This window comes from Bemisia tabaci, chromosome 2, assembly GCF_918797505.1.
Source record: "Bemisia tabaci chromosome 2, PGI_BMITA_v3".
NCBI lineage: Eukaryota > Metazoa > Arthropoda > Insecta > Hemiptera > Aleyrodidae > Bemisia > Bemisia tabaci.
In genome coordinates, this window is record NC_092794.1 from 48,704,102 (window position 1) to 48,717,592 (window position 13,491).

The 13,491-nt window shown below is 40.5% G+C and overlaps 1 protein-coding gene across 1 annotated transcript in view; it reads left to right on the top strand.

The window, feature by feature from the left end:
* The window catches only part of SK (small conductance calcium-activated potassium channel), a 398,226-nt gene that overhangs the window by 97,749 nt on the left and 286,986 nt on the right, over positions 1-13,491 (top strand). The gene's annotated exons all lie outside the window — the stretch shown is intronic.

The window sequence follows — 13,491 nt, forward strand, 5'->3', positions numbered from 1 at the left end:
TAAAAAAAAACCGCTTAATAGAATTTTGCTGGAGGTAGTGTAAAATAAATGAGTATAAAAAGATAAAGGGGAAGAGGGAGAAAACACAGTGAATGGTGGTACCTATAGACCCTTCGCAATTAGATGGAAAGATTTTATTAAGGAATATCAACAGTCAACAGCTTAGTTGAAATGAGAGGGACTAAATTTCTCGCTTGAAAGCAGCACCTCAAAGGGTTTTACGATTACAGGTTTCTGGGTTGAGAAAATATCTCGTGCATCAATAGGGCCTTAAACAGGGGCGAGTGTTTTATGCCGGTCGCCTTTTAGTGAGTCTTAAAATCCGTTTGCAAATATTAAGCGCAGCTAGAAGGAAAATGTAATTTTCCTCGATTTTGATCCTTTTCTCGATGAAAGTCAATGGCGCGATGTTTTTCCGCATTGGTCCGCTTGTTCAATGATTTTTAAGAGTTATTTTAAGCACATCTGAGACAGAAAATCTCAGAAACCTCTCTAAGCTTATCGTTGGCCCTCTGACGCAAAAGCGCAGCTCTGTTGTTTTTAGGTCAGGTTTTTTAGGTTTAAACGTCAGCTTTTTTTACGTCTCACGTGAAAATTGAGAGACGAGATACGTCTTCACGTCAGGGGAAGAACGATATGTATGTCTTGACGTTTAACTTTATAATGACACTGATTCAGACATCGAAATCCATCTCTGAGACTTGAGCGATGGATCCATTGACCTAAGTTTAATCTTGAAATTAGGATGAAAAAGCGGACTCAGGCCACTCAGGGTAGAGTACCTACATAGGAAGAGCACAAGCATATTAGAATATGGAGCTTTTAGGACTCAAAGGGCAGCCAACTTTCTAACACAAGAAATGTTACTGCCAATCTTCAGATTTTAATATCAAACCAAGATGACCAAGAATGTTCATAGATGAGCGTTATTCCGCAAAAATGAGTAAAATGCAAAAAAATATGTCAAATATATGCTTCACAAACGACGGGTCATGAATTTTATTACAATGATAAATCACTCTGAATAATTTGAATTCATAGGTTGGCTGCCTTTTTGGGCCCTGTAAGCTCCATGACTTATACTCAAAATTACCAAAATGTTCGTACTCTCTTTCGATGTATTCCAAAACAGGATGTCTATACCGATTTTGAAAACCGGAGAAACCGGAAAATATCGGGAAGCTAGTTGTTATAAAGGAAAACGGTCATTGATCAGGAAATTTTGAGTACGTCAAGTAAAACGAGCCGAATGGATCTATTTAATTAAATAAGTTGATTTTTGCCTGTTTTCGGCCGAAAAATAAAAACTTTCGACAAGCCTTCGTGGACCAACGGTCGAGAAACATTGCGCTAGAGAGTGATGAAGGCTATCAGAATTGATTTGATTACATTCACTCTAAAGTGTATTCTAGTCTGTTTACCTACTTTTTTCCGCGCATTGCTTGAATGCTAAGAGGAGGGAACGGAGGGGTAGGTTGTCTCGATTTATCTCTGAACGCGATTGTGCGCGACGCGACATGTGCATTCGACTCGATTTCAGTTTTTTCCACTCTTTTATTTTCGTTTTCGTTTTTGCGGAAATTGAGTCACCTGCTGTCGACGATTCGCTCAATATAATCAAGAGCCAGGATATCAGGTCGGACAATGCGAGCAGATGGAACAAAAAAATGAAAATATGAACAAAAAGCCAAAACGATTATTGGGAGGAGGAAAAAGAAGCGATTTGAATGGCACGGATGCCAAGCTGAGCGAGAAACCGAGGCAAAATTCGCGAACTGCAGACTCGACCGATTCGTTCGTGACTTAAACGCGTATAATCAAAACCGGAGATGCGCCCTGTTTTCCGTATAACTGCATGCTTCTGAAGGCTCACATAAAAACGAAGTTGTGTCCTTTCATCAGTGTGACGAACAATTGGAAGCCTTAAAGACCGTGTTCGCGTAAAATTTGGCAACTATGTTAAGCAGTAGGTGGTATGCGGTACCGCCCTCGCGGATTTATCCAATTACACGGTGTTAATGAAGAAATGCGAATGGCGTTGCCAAATTGATGGGTGGATTATGAATATCTTCCGATGAATGTCCAGATTTAAAATGTACCTCGCCAATATGACAATGGCAATAGCGATCGACGCAACTAAGTCCTGTTTATAGGAACGTCGTGAGTACATTCCGAAGTTATCAATTTCCGTCGATTAGAAATTGAATTTTCTTAACAATTTACGTATATATCTTTCCAAATTTTGTCGCGGGACTTTATTTACGATTTAAACTATGAGTTTTTCAATATTTTTTTTTTAAAAACATGTTTTCATTGCTGAATATTTTTAGTTGATATTTTACAAATTTTTAAACAGTTTTCTTCATTAAAATTTTACTGTACCTTAAATTGGAAGTATTTATGCGAAAAGGAATTATGTCACCCTATGCACATAGTTCCTTTTAGCATAAATACGTCCAATTTTACTTAAAATAATACTCAACAAGGATTCCCTAAAAACGATATTTTATCAGTTTCTTCGAGAGAAAAATATTTCTCCGTATTGTGAATCTACAATTTTTTTCCTAAAACAGGTGCGGAGAAATCTGATGAGATGAACGTGATAATTAATTTTTAAATTACTTAACTCACAAACTCTACCCTGATAGGAGGTAGATCAAATAGGTCTCATAGCAACATGTAAACCCTGGTTATCCCTGAAACTTCCTCTGTAAACTTGTTTCCGCTCGCTCCCCAGAAAGAAGTGCCCGGATTTTCCATCGGGACAAACTCCGGATTTTTTTAGCGGCGCATATTTCTCGACCACGGCACGTCTAGTCATTGCAGAATACTAACTATTTTTTTCCGTGACTAGCGTGAATTTTCGCCGGCTTTAAGGCGAGAGTTACGACAGAGGAGCGATCTCGATGGATCGGGGCGTCAAGCTGGCGTTATCGCCGCAGAGTGCACGGCAATGACTGAATTTGCGTGCGCCACTCCTGGGCCAACTTCAACTTCCGGCTTTGCCCAAGCTTGCCCCTTATCAACCGCGCGCAAAACACACGTCCGCACTTCCAACTTTTGCACCCTTTTACACTTCTAGCCATGTGAACTTGTTTCTGAGCTGCTCGACGCTATGGAAGACGGTACAAAGGTTGAAACCGAAACTAAAATATCATTTCCCTTGCGTGAAGTGTTGCGGATTAGGTGTTCCGTAAATGTGCTTGTTTTTAGCTCGTTCATAGTAAGAGAGAAGGACTAGAATCATGTGATGATATGCGGGAAAGCATTTAGCAAGGATTCGTTTCCAAACCTATCCACCTCATCGAATGAGGTGACGCAGGTCCAGTACACTGCGGTTCTGCATTCATTGACGTAACACCACCGATTTGCGGTTCTGCGTTCCCGCGTTTGGTTGACCCTCTGTTCCGCATGTCCACACTTCAAATCGTATGGGACGGAATGACGAATTGAACCTCGATATAAATATGAGCGTAATGTTCAGTCCAAAAGTTTCCCATTAAAAGGTTAGAGAGCAGGAAAAATTTTACTCTAGGCTATACCCCAAGACGTGTAAGCTCGCTAGAGGGTCAAAAGAACTCGCCTCGTTATAATCGAAACACGTAAAAATTATGGATCCATAGGACTTGAATCAAGTGTTCTCAGATGACTGACATACTTTAACTGGCCAGGATAAAATTTTTACCTTAAAAATCACTATGAATTAGACTGCACGTTGGAATTTAGAACTACCATATTTAGCTCAGTATAGAAACGACGTAAGTACCGTTAGTTTTCCCATGTACACGAATATTTTTACGGATGGGCTAGAAATTTTCGTTCCCCATTGCAAAATGTAGTCCAATGTTTCCTCTACCTGCATCGTAGACTTAAATTCACGTAAAATTTAAAATAATTCAAATTTTTACCGTAGATTTTTCTTGTGAAATGGAGAGGACTCAAAGGATTTGAACCAAGAGTCCTTAGGTGCCTAAAATATTTTCACTGACAAGTGTAAAATTCTTTCTTTCGAAACTACTCTGAATGTGTCTCCAACATCGTAGATTATTTTAAGCGAGGTTTACTTATACTTGTTTTTATGATGGTACATTAAATGCTTCTTTAAACCTCTCTCAATCGCACTGTAAGCAATATGGTCCATCCTTTTGAAAGCAGGAACTCTTTGAGTAACGACCATACATACATCCGACCCCGAGGCCCATATATCGTCGCTCCTCTGACGTAAGGCCGTATCTTAAATACAACTTGATCCCTGTTTTTACGTAAAAATCCATGCTTTCTGGGGCTCAAGCGGAATTCGAGATACGCCCTTAGGTCAGAGAGGCGACGATTTGCTTGACTTCATCACATTCATTTAAAGATATTCTTTCCGTTTTCTCCATGCTCTGAGAGTTTTGCGAACCGGGTTTGCAGAACTCGGCGCCGGGGGATGGATGAAAATTCAAGGAGAGAACTCCGAGCTTTTGTGACCTACGTACCTCGCAAAAGCAAAAGCGCGGAGCAAAGCTGGGTCATTGAGCTTACGTAATGAATGGGGCACGTCCTGAGGAAAAACACCGTATGAACACTCCAACTCTGCCAAATTTCTCTCGATGAAGACCGAATGGACGACTAGACAAGGTCAACAAGAGGAAAGTGTCACATGTTGTATCTTCAAAATCTTACGTGCTTAGAACCACACTACGACAACACACACGTACACTACACTACACTCTGCTACACTACTTACACTACGGAAAGTTTGGGAATCAACTCTTGAACGAGTACTAATCAAGTATTTTAAACACACATCAAATGAGTAGCTTCGAGGACAAAACGCATAAGTGCAGGTTTTGGTATTTCGAGAATTGCGTGTTGAAGTGTCGAAATCACATGGATCTTTATGGCGGAGAGAAACTTCAACCTGACATTTTGATGCTTAAAATTTGGAATTTGGGAGCGAATTTTTTAAAGAGTACTTTATGACTAGTATTACCTGAAATTATTAATAATCCCTGGTCAAAATTGGCAGTAGAATGTGTGTTCCAAAATACTATAGACCTAAAGCCGGCTGTAAGATTTCCAATAGCTTCTGTAGCCGGCTGTACAATTTCTTATAGCCTTTTATAGCCGATGGCGATTAAGCAACAGCCAGACGATAAAGTTTATGCTAAACGTTACTAAATACGGATAATAGGACTTAGTTAGTTTTTGGACTACCGCTCTCTTTTTGTGCCGTAGTATCTTGATTTATTTTGCGAGGAAAGCTCCGTACTTTTGAAGGTTGCTTGTCATTCTTAATATATTGGAGCGCCTTCAATTTCTTATGATACTGTGCAATACATCTGGTGTGAAATAGTTGCTTCAGACGCCTGGGGGCCGTGGCACGCTGCGGCGCGGCGGGCGGGCAGAGAGCGCGTAACGCGCATTGGCGCCTACAAACCTAACAGGGATACTTCACGCATTGCGCAATGCGTGCAGTATCCCTGTTAGGTTTGTAGGCGCCAGTGCGTCGCCGCTCCGCTTTGTGTTAGGCTCCAATATTTAATCTCGCGGAGTCAGCGTTTTTCAACTCATGATTTTGAAATGTTTGCACACTCTGTATGGATTATTCTCATTTTAATTGATGAAAAAAATATTTTTTAAAGGAAAGTATAATGTGCGTTTTGTAAATATTAAGGTAGTTCCGTATCAAACTTAAAGATTTCCAAAGCACACGAATTTCTACACAATTTCTTATAGCCTTTTATAGCCAATGGCGATAAAGTGTAAAGCCCGGCGATAGGAGCTATAGCCCGACTGCATACTTTTTAATAGCTTCGTAAAGCCCGGCTATATGATTTGCTCCGCTTTCTACAGCCAGCTATATGATATTCAATAGCCTTCTTTAGTCGGCTTTAAGAACTCCTATGGTATTTTGAAACGCAGCTTCTATCGTCAATTTTTACCAGGGATATCTTATTTTTTTTCAAAAACAGCATTTACGCGCCTTGTCCTCCATCCCCCTTAAATGGAAGTTGGATCTTTCAAATGACGTTATTTGAATTATTATGATTTATCTAACAGTGAATTTCAGACTTCCCGTTGTGTGATTCGTTTCCCCCGTGCACTTCTTGAAAGGAATCATGTTAAGTAGTTCTTGAATTCATACCTTGTCTAGTAACCCCTTTCCTAGATTTGCAAGTATGTCCCTCTGAATTTTTCAGAGAGTTTTCAGGCCGTTTAATCATACGCATCCGTGCTTCTTTCAGCACTGTCTTTCCTAAAGAGGATCGATATGGTTCACATTGTTTTGGAAATGCATGTGTTTATTGTTTTTCATCCCTCTTTTTCAAGTTTATCATGTTTACATACTATGGTTGAGACCTACATTTCGATTTTTGTACGTTCCAAAAACAGCCTATAGCTGCACTTTTGAGAGTATGCAACCTGCAAGTTTTTCATCGATAGAACTGGACTAAATTTTGCAGTTAGGAACTACAATTTCTAACTTAATTTAAAAACAAAGTATGCACCATTAGTTTCTTTACAGACTTAAGTGTTTTTACGAATGAGCCGGAAAACGTAATTCCCTTGCAAAATATAATCCAATTTGTCTGACCCTGCGTGTCGTTTGTGTGATGATCAAAATGTTTTTTCTTTTTGACGTAGACTCCTTCTTCAAAATAAGTATTTTACGAGCAGAAACTTGGCATCACCCTTACGGACGTACGCCGTTCCTGCCGAGCACGAGATGGCACTGCTCTTCTCTCATCGACGTTGCCCTAGCATAAGAGCGTATCTCGATTTTCACTTGAGCCCTGTTCACCGTATAACTGTACGCTTTCCAGGGTGCACGTGGAAGCAGAGATACGCCTTTATGTGAAAGAAGCAACGTTCTGTCTCGTCGTACCTCGCACGCGGGTCCACGATCGGGATCGGGGGGTTGCAACCCTTTTAACCGGGACGGGACACGCGAAAAATAAATATTTTCCGTTCGTCGTCGCTCGCCACGGCGCGGCGCGGCGCGCGCGTCGCGGGGCGGCGGGCGCGGCTGCGGTTGATTTTTATGAATAGGCTCGGTGTCAAGTTGTAGGTTGTAGCTTCAACTTAGGGGCTCTCGCTTTTATGGCTCTTTTTCTCATTAAATCCGAGCCCTCTTGTTTCCTTGTTCTGCTCCTCCGTCTTCGTGCGAGTTTATAGCCGGCCTAACAAGGCTCTTATTTCCCCCAGCTCTTGTGCGGAGCCTCCCTCCGATTCCACCTACTTCCGCGACTCGCCCTGCGCTCCGTGTAAAGAATTCCGGGAACAGGAGAGGAATGAATGGTCTCTTGGTTGAACAAAAGCTTGGATCTATCGAGTGGTGGTTACATTATCGAGAGAGTCTGTGAAACAGCATGCTGGTTTTTGAAATTGATGGACATAGCGATAGACAGAGGCGACAAGAATGAAATGACTGGAACTACATTTCCTGGATCAGTTTAGAGACACCGTATGTACCATTAGTTTCCCTTTACACATACGTTTTCATATGAGCAAAACATTGTAGTTCTTAATTGCAAAATTATGTCCAAACCGAGTGATCCTATTGGTCGAAAGCGACTCGCCCTGTGCTCCGTGTAAATAAGAAGGAACAAGAGTGGAATGAATGGTCTCTTTGGTTGAACAAAAGCTTGGATCTATCGAAAGATGGTTACATTATTGAGGAAGTCTGTGAATCAGCATGATGATTTTTGGAATTGATAGACAAAGCAATAGACAAAAGCGACGAGGAGAAAATGGCCGGAACTACAATCCTGCAATTTGGAACTACATTTCCTGGGCCAGTTTAGAAACACCGTAGGTACCATTAGTTGGGGAGGAATGAATGGTCTGTTGGTTGAACGAGAGCTTGGATCTATCGAATGATGGTTACGTTTTCGAGAAAGTCTGTGAATCAGCAAGCGGATTTTTGGAATTGATAGACATAGCGATAGACAAAGGCGACGAGGAGAAAATGGCTGGAACTACAATCATGCAGTTGGGAACTACATTTCCGGGCCAGTTTAGAAACACCGTAAGTACCATGTGTTTCCCCAAGCACATAAGTTTTTATACGGATATACAGAAAAACTGTAGTTCCTAATTGAAAAATCATATCTAGACCGAGTGATCCTATCGGTCGAAACGGGTGATTTTTGCACACCCAGGAAAAAAATTGATGGACTGACAATAGGGTCATTTTTGGGTTGTCGATGGTTAGTCTAAAACTTACCTACTTTCGTTGAAAAAAAACGTTACGGGCTGAATGGACATACCGTCCGTTCCGGCGTAGAGGCCGAATGTACCGGGCGCTGGAGCCGTAGCTTTGATTGCTCCGGGTGCTACGCCCGTAACTTTCGGCCTCTGAGACTGGAACGCGGACGATATGTTTATACAGCCCGTAGGTACGGCTTCCACGGCTGGAGTTGTTTACAATATTGTTCATTGCATCTAACCGCTGAAACAACAATTGAAAATGAATGTAGACGAAACCTGCGCTTCAGGTGAAGTGAGATATTTTGAGATGGGGCCAGCATAGTCTGGATGACAGGATGGTGCGGCACAGGCAGTGATAAATTGAATTTTATGTCATAACTAAGACTCTACGCAGAATGTCACGACATTTCGTCTGCCCCTCCTCTCTTGGGAATTTTAATGCGTCTACGTCTGCAGTGTATATGCTAAATTATAGGAAGCGCGACACCTGACTGCTGCGCAGTAAAATCTGCAGAGGACGCTTTGCGCCTTCAAGGTAAAAACACCTGGGAAAATAGCATATTTTGTGGCACGATCATTACAATTTTGACTATGACCGCAAAGTCAGCTCTTTGAATTCGCCGAATATATTATTAGATCTACAATTAAGGGAATAGCTTAATCAAAAGTCGTATCAAAAAGTAACTTTGTGCTACTTATCAAATTGTAGCGAACGTATCTGAAAAATAAGCTACGTTCAGGTAAAATTAAAAATTATTGTTACAACAAAAGTGTTCCATATGAATATGCTACTTTTGTATAAATTTTCGACATTTTTAAGGACATGTTTCCTCAAAATGCCTGATATCGTCGTAATGCGTGTTATTTGTAAAATGTCGTCTATTACTTTTTATTTCAAATTTGCACAGCAATTAAATCAACTAACAATCAGCAAACAATAAGATCATTATTCTTGGGAGCTTAGTAAAACGTTGTTAATTTCACCACTATAGCTTTTTACTGATGAATGTAAATTATAATCGAAAACGCAGAACAAATGATGATCATGGTAAATAATTGGAAGTATCACGAGAATAACCTTGACAAAACATTCTAAGGATTATTATGCATCTACTGAAAGTATATGACTTTTTCAGGATTTGGCATTCTATCAAAACTGGAAAAGGAATAAAATCAACCAACTTGGATTTTGTATTTTTTTAAAAAGCGCTTTACCCTCGCACGTCTTAATTGGGCCACATTTTGCAACAAGGAGCCACAATTTCTGGCTCATTTTAAGAACAGCATGTATCCCATCGGTTTCCCGTACAGAAAGGCGCTTGAATTTTCATTTTTTGAAGCAAATCGTGCTCCATCGCCGTCGAAATTGGAGAACTTAATAACCCGTCAACATTGCAAAAGGCCTCCGAGCTTTCTATTTTGTTCCTTTACTTTTTCTTCGTCTCCCATTATGTAGTTCACCCTTTGTTCAAGCTATCTCAATTTACAATTTAGATTGCTGCATAAAATTTAAAAGACGTCTTACCGAACAATTGGATGCACTTGCAGAGTAAAAAAGAAGAAGAAAAAAATCAACGTCGATTCAATTTGAACTCTGCTCCGATACGTTTGACTAAAGGAGCACTAATTTCAGATATTTTTCGGTCATCATACCAGTGTAAGGAATCTCATTAAAGTTCACTTTACTTGGACTATATTTTGCAAGAGGAACTACTATTTTTGGCTCATCCATAAAAGCACGTGCACGCTAAGGGAAACGAATGACACATATGTGCCATTCGTTCGTTCATGTGTTGTTTCTAAACTAAAAATTCCCTTATTGCAAAACGCAATCCACTTCACATTTTAGTTTCCTTGGAAACGTGACTGTCTACGAGAAAATAGACCTGACCTGACTAAGGATCCCAAATTGTCGCTCCTCTGACGTAAGAGCTTATCTCGATTTCCAAATGCATCCCGGAAAGTATGGAAATATATGGAGAGCTGGGCTTAAGCGGAAATTGAGAGACGTCCTTACGTCAGACGATCGACGAAACGGGTAAGTTGCGCTGATCACATATACGTATTATGATTATTTCAGATTACAGCAGATCAGCAAAAAATGATGAGTTCTGCTCGACCTTCAATCAGTAAAAAAATCGCAGAGCTGAGGAAGCTCGGTCAGCTAGGGTCGGCACAAAAACGGCCCTTTAAAAGAATAGTCGCAAGTGTCTTAATTTCATAAAGGCTCCACACGTTTACATTGATAATGTTCTTTCCGTACAATAGCAAAGGAATGTGAGATTAAAAATCTAGATAATTTGTGTATGGTTTTTGATTGAATGTTTTATCCGAGAATTTTTGACAATTTGTATCAGCTACGCGTCTTCTCGTGGGAGACATGAAAAAAAGAGGCAAGGGGCGCCAAGAGTGCAAGAAGTGAAAGGATGAGGATGTTGGAGGAAAACGGGTAGAAATACGCAACAATTAAGTGAAACCAGGCTCTTCACGAGATTTAGGAAGGGCATATTGTGAGCTTCCAGAGCAGAACGCACCATTACCCAAATGAAAACTTCCTTCCCCCAAAATATGGGGTGCTAGGCCGAGAACAGATACGAGCAATGTGTCGGTTATTTTGAACTTTATATCCTCTCAATAAAACGCTGTTCTCGCCATTTTGAGTATATACCTCTCCTCATCTGGTCTGGTTTTTGTGTTTCCCCGCATGCTGCTGCGGCAAGGAAAACAGCGTATGGACATTGAAGCGTTGCCAACCTGTCTCTGATAAAACCTTATTTTTGAGAAAAACTATGAGTATTTAGCCGTCAACTTTTTAGATAATTTAGATTTAGTCGCAAATATAATTCTGTAATAAATTGGAAGAAAACTACTCACAAGATTATCTGAAAATAAGTATTTCATCTAAGGAAATTTGGCAACGTAAGTAAGCTTATACGGCGTTATTCCTTAACACGACAGCCTGGGCCTGGCCAGAAATTAGGCGCGAACAATATAACCGCGGGTTTAAACCGCGGGGCGCCAGCCCTCGTCGAGCTTATTATAGGCCTGTTTCATTGTGGACTGGTTCTCTTACCGCAGACATGCAATTTTACCGTGTGAATAATACTTTGGAGTTGTTTGAAAATAGGAGGTCGTTGTAGTTTGTTTCGCTTTATCACAAAAAAAGTAATGACTCTGAAAGCAATGAATTTTATCCTCCATGGAAAAATAAATTTTAGTCCATGGAGTAGACGTACACGACATTTGAGCTTTTTTTATCAAGTTAGATAAGAAAATCGAATTTTTATCACTTGACGGAAAACTTTCTCCATTGATCTAAAGAATAAGCCGCAAGTCTCAAAGTTTCAAAATCGAGTTTTCTTCATAATTCGATTGGTCACTTTTAGGTGAAATCACTTATATAGCTAGAACAGCGAAATTACTCTTATTTGTATGAAAACGAGACATATAAAAAAACCGAAATTGCGAAAAAAATGATTCAGCTTCTGAAAAATCAGTCGTAGGGAGCACTTTCCTTCTGGAGAGCCAATGAAATCAGTGCTTCCCATTAATTTCTACCAATTTTTAACCTGAAAATTTGTTTGTTGTGTGCCCAAAATTCAACCACGATAGCAAACACTAGCCTAATATGAACATGAATAATACCCTTTTACGTAATTCAAATAAAAGTGGTCCATCTTTAATCATTCAAACGATTTCAAAGAGTCTTTTGGGCGATTGGTTGGCAATTAGCCGAGGAACAGATGCTTCTTTCAATAAAATTTTCGGCTGAGACGCTAAGGAACCCAATTTCTCAAAAGTTCATCTTTTACTTGTGGTTCTCCTTCGAATCACGGCAGAAGTTGCCAGAGGTTTATTTCATTTCTATGCCGATAGAAGGTAGCTCAGCAACACGGTCACATCTACATAAGGAGTTTTGAAGGAAGGCCTACGTTTCCAGTACTACAATAATGCACACAGGCTTTTTTCCAAAATATTCCACGTAGATTTGCTTGTTTCGCTTAGCTCTATCCATTTATTTCATGAACAATAATTGGCGGATGCGGCAATTTGGCAACTTCGGATTTCCTCCATTTAAATCTACAGAAATTATCGCTTCTTGGAGGGACCAGGTGTACCGACAAAAATCGATTATTTAGCATTCGTTTAAATGGAGGAAATTCGGCGTTGCCTAATTGCTGCATCCGCCTCTGTGAACAATATTCCGATCAGAAGTATCATCTCGAATGCGAGGAGTTGGCGTAAAAACAAGGCGGACAAATTATAATTCTTTGCAAGTGTGAGAAATCATTTAGAGGGATGGCGGGGGACGTGGGCGGAGTAGCGATCAAAGCATCAAAATAAAATTAAGGCGGATAAACAGGAAAACAGGATCAATTGCGGCGGCCTCGGTATTGAAAAAGGCCATTTATGAAATTAAAAATACGGTAGCGCCGTTTAATGAGCGCAACGACTCCTGACCGCCTTCAAGCGCTCGGAGCTTAGCAGTGGCGTGGCGTGCTTTGCAATGAATCGATTGATCTATCCTTTAAACCTTTGGGAAAAGATCGATTATAAGGACCTCGATAATTGATTCTTTATCGTAGCTAAAAATGGGATATATCGATAGTCGATTATTCACGCCTCGCCACGGGAGCTTACGGACAAATTTATCGACCAGTAAAGTGAGGCGAAAATACCGGCATGTAAGTGTCAGAGCAATGAATCGATTGATCTATCCTTTAAACCTTTGGGAAAAGATCGATTATAAGAACCTCGATAATCGATTCTTTATCGTGGCTAAAAATGGGATATATTGATAGTCGATTATTCACGCCTCGCCACAGGAGCTTACGGACAAATTTATCGACCAGTAAAGTGAGGCGAAAAAACCGGCATGTAAGTGTCAGAGCGGGATATGGAAGGATAAAGCCCTTGATGGATTCACCTCTTACCCCTTCTTTTGGCTGGATTACTGCGCCGGTCTTGTTCCAAGCCGTCCATCTCTCCCGCTTCAGCTGCGGGACTCAAAAATTTCCTTCTGTTCGGCCCATGTGGAGGCTTTAAAATTTATGCTCGGTTTTCTTGGATGAAAGTAAAGTCTTGGGCCTTCAACACTCGAATCTCATTCTTCGAAATGTGCGTACGTTTTCTGGAGGCTGAAATGGTGAAAATCGTAAAGCAAGCATCTCGATTGATTCTTCTTCCTATTCTCGTTCTTCCTCTTAATTCGTCCTCTCCCTGTTATTTTTCTTCTTTATTTTCTGCGTCCTTTCACCTTTATTTACCCTCTTCCTCCCCTTCTTCTTTTACTTC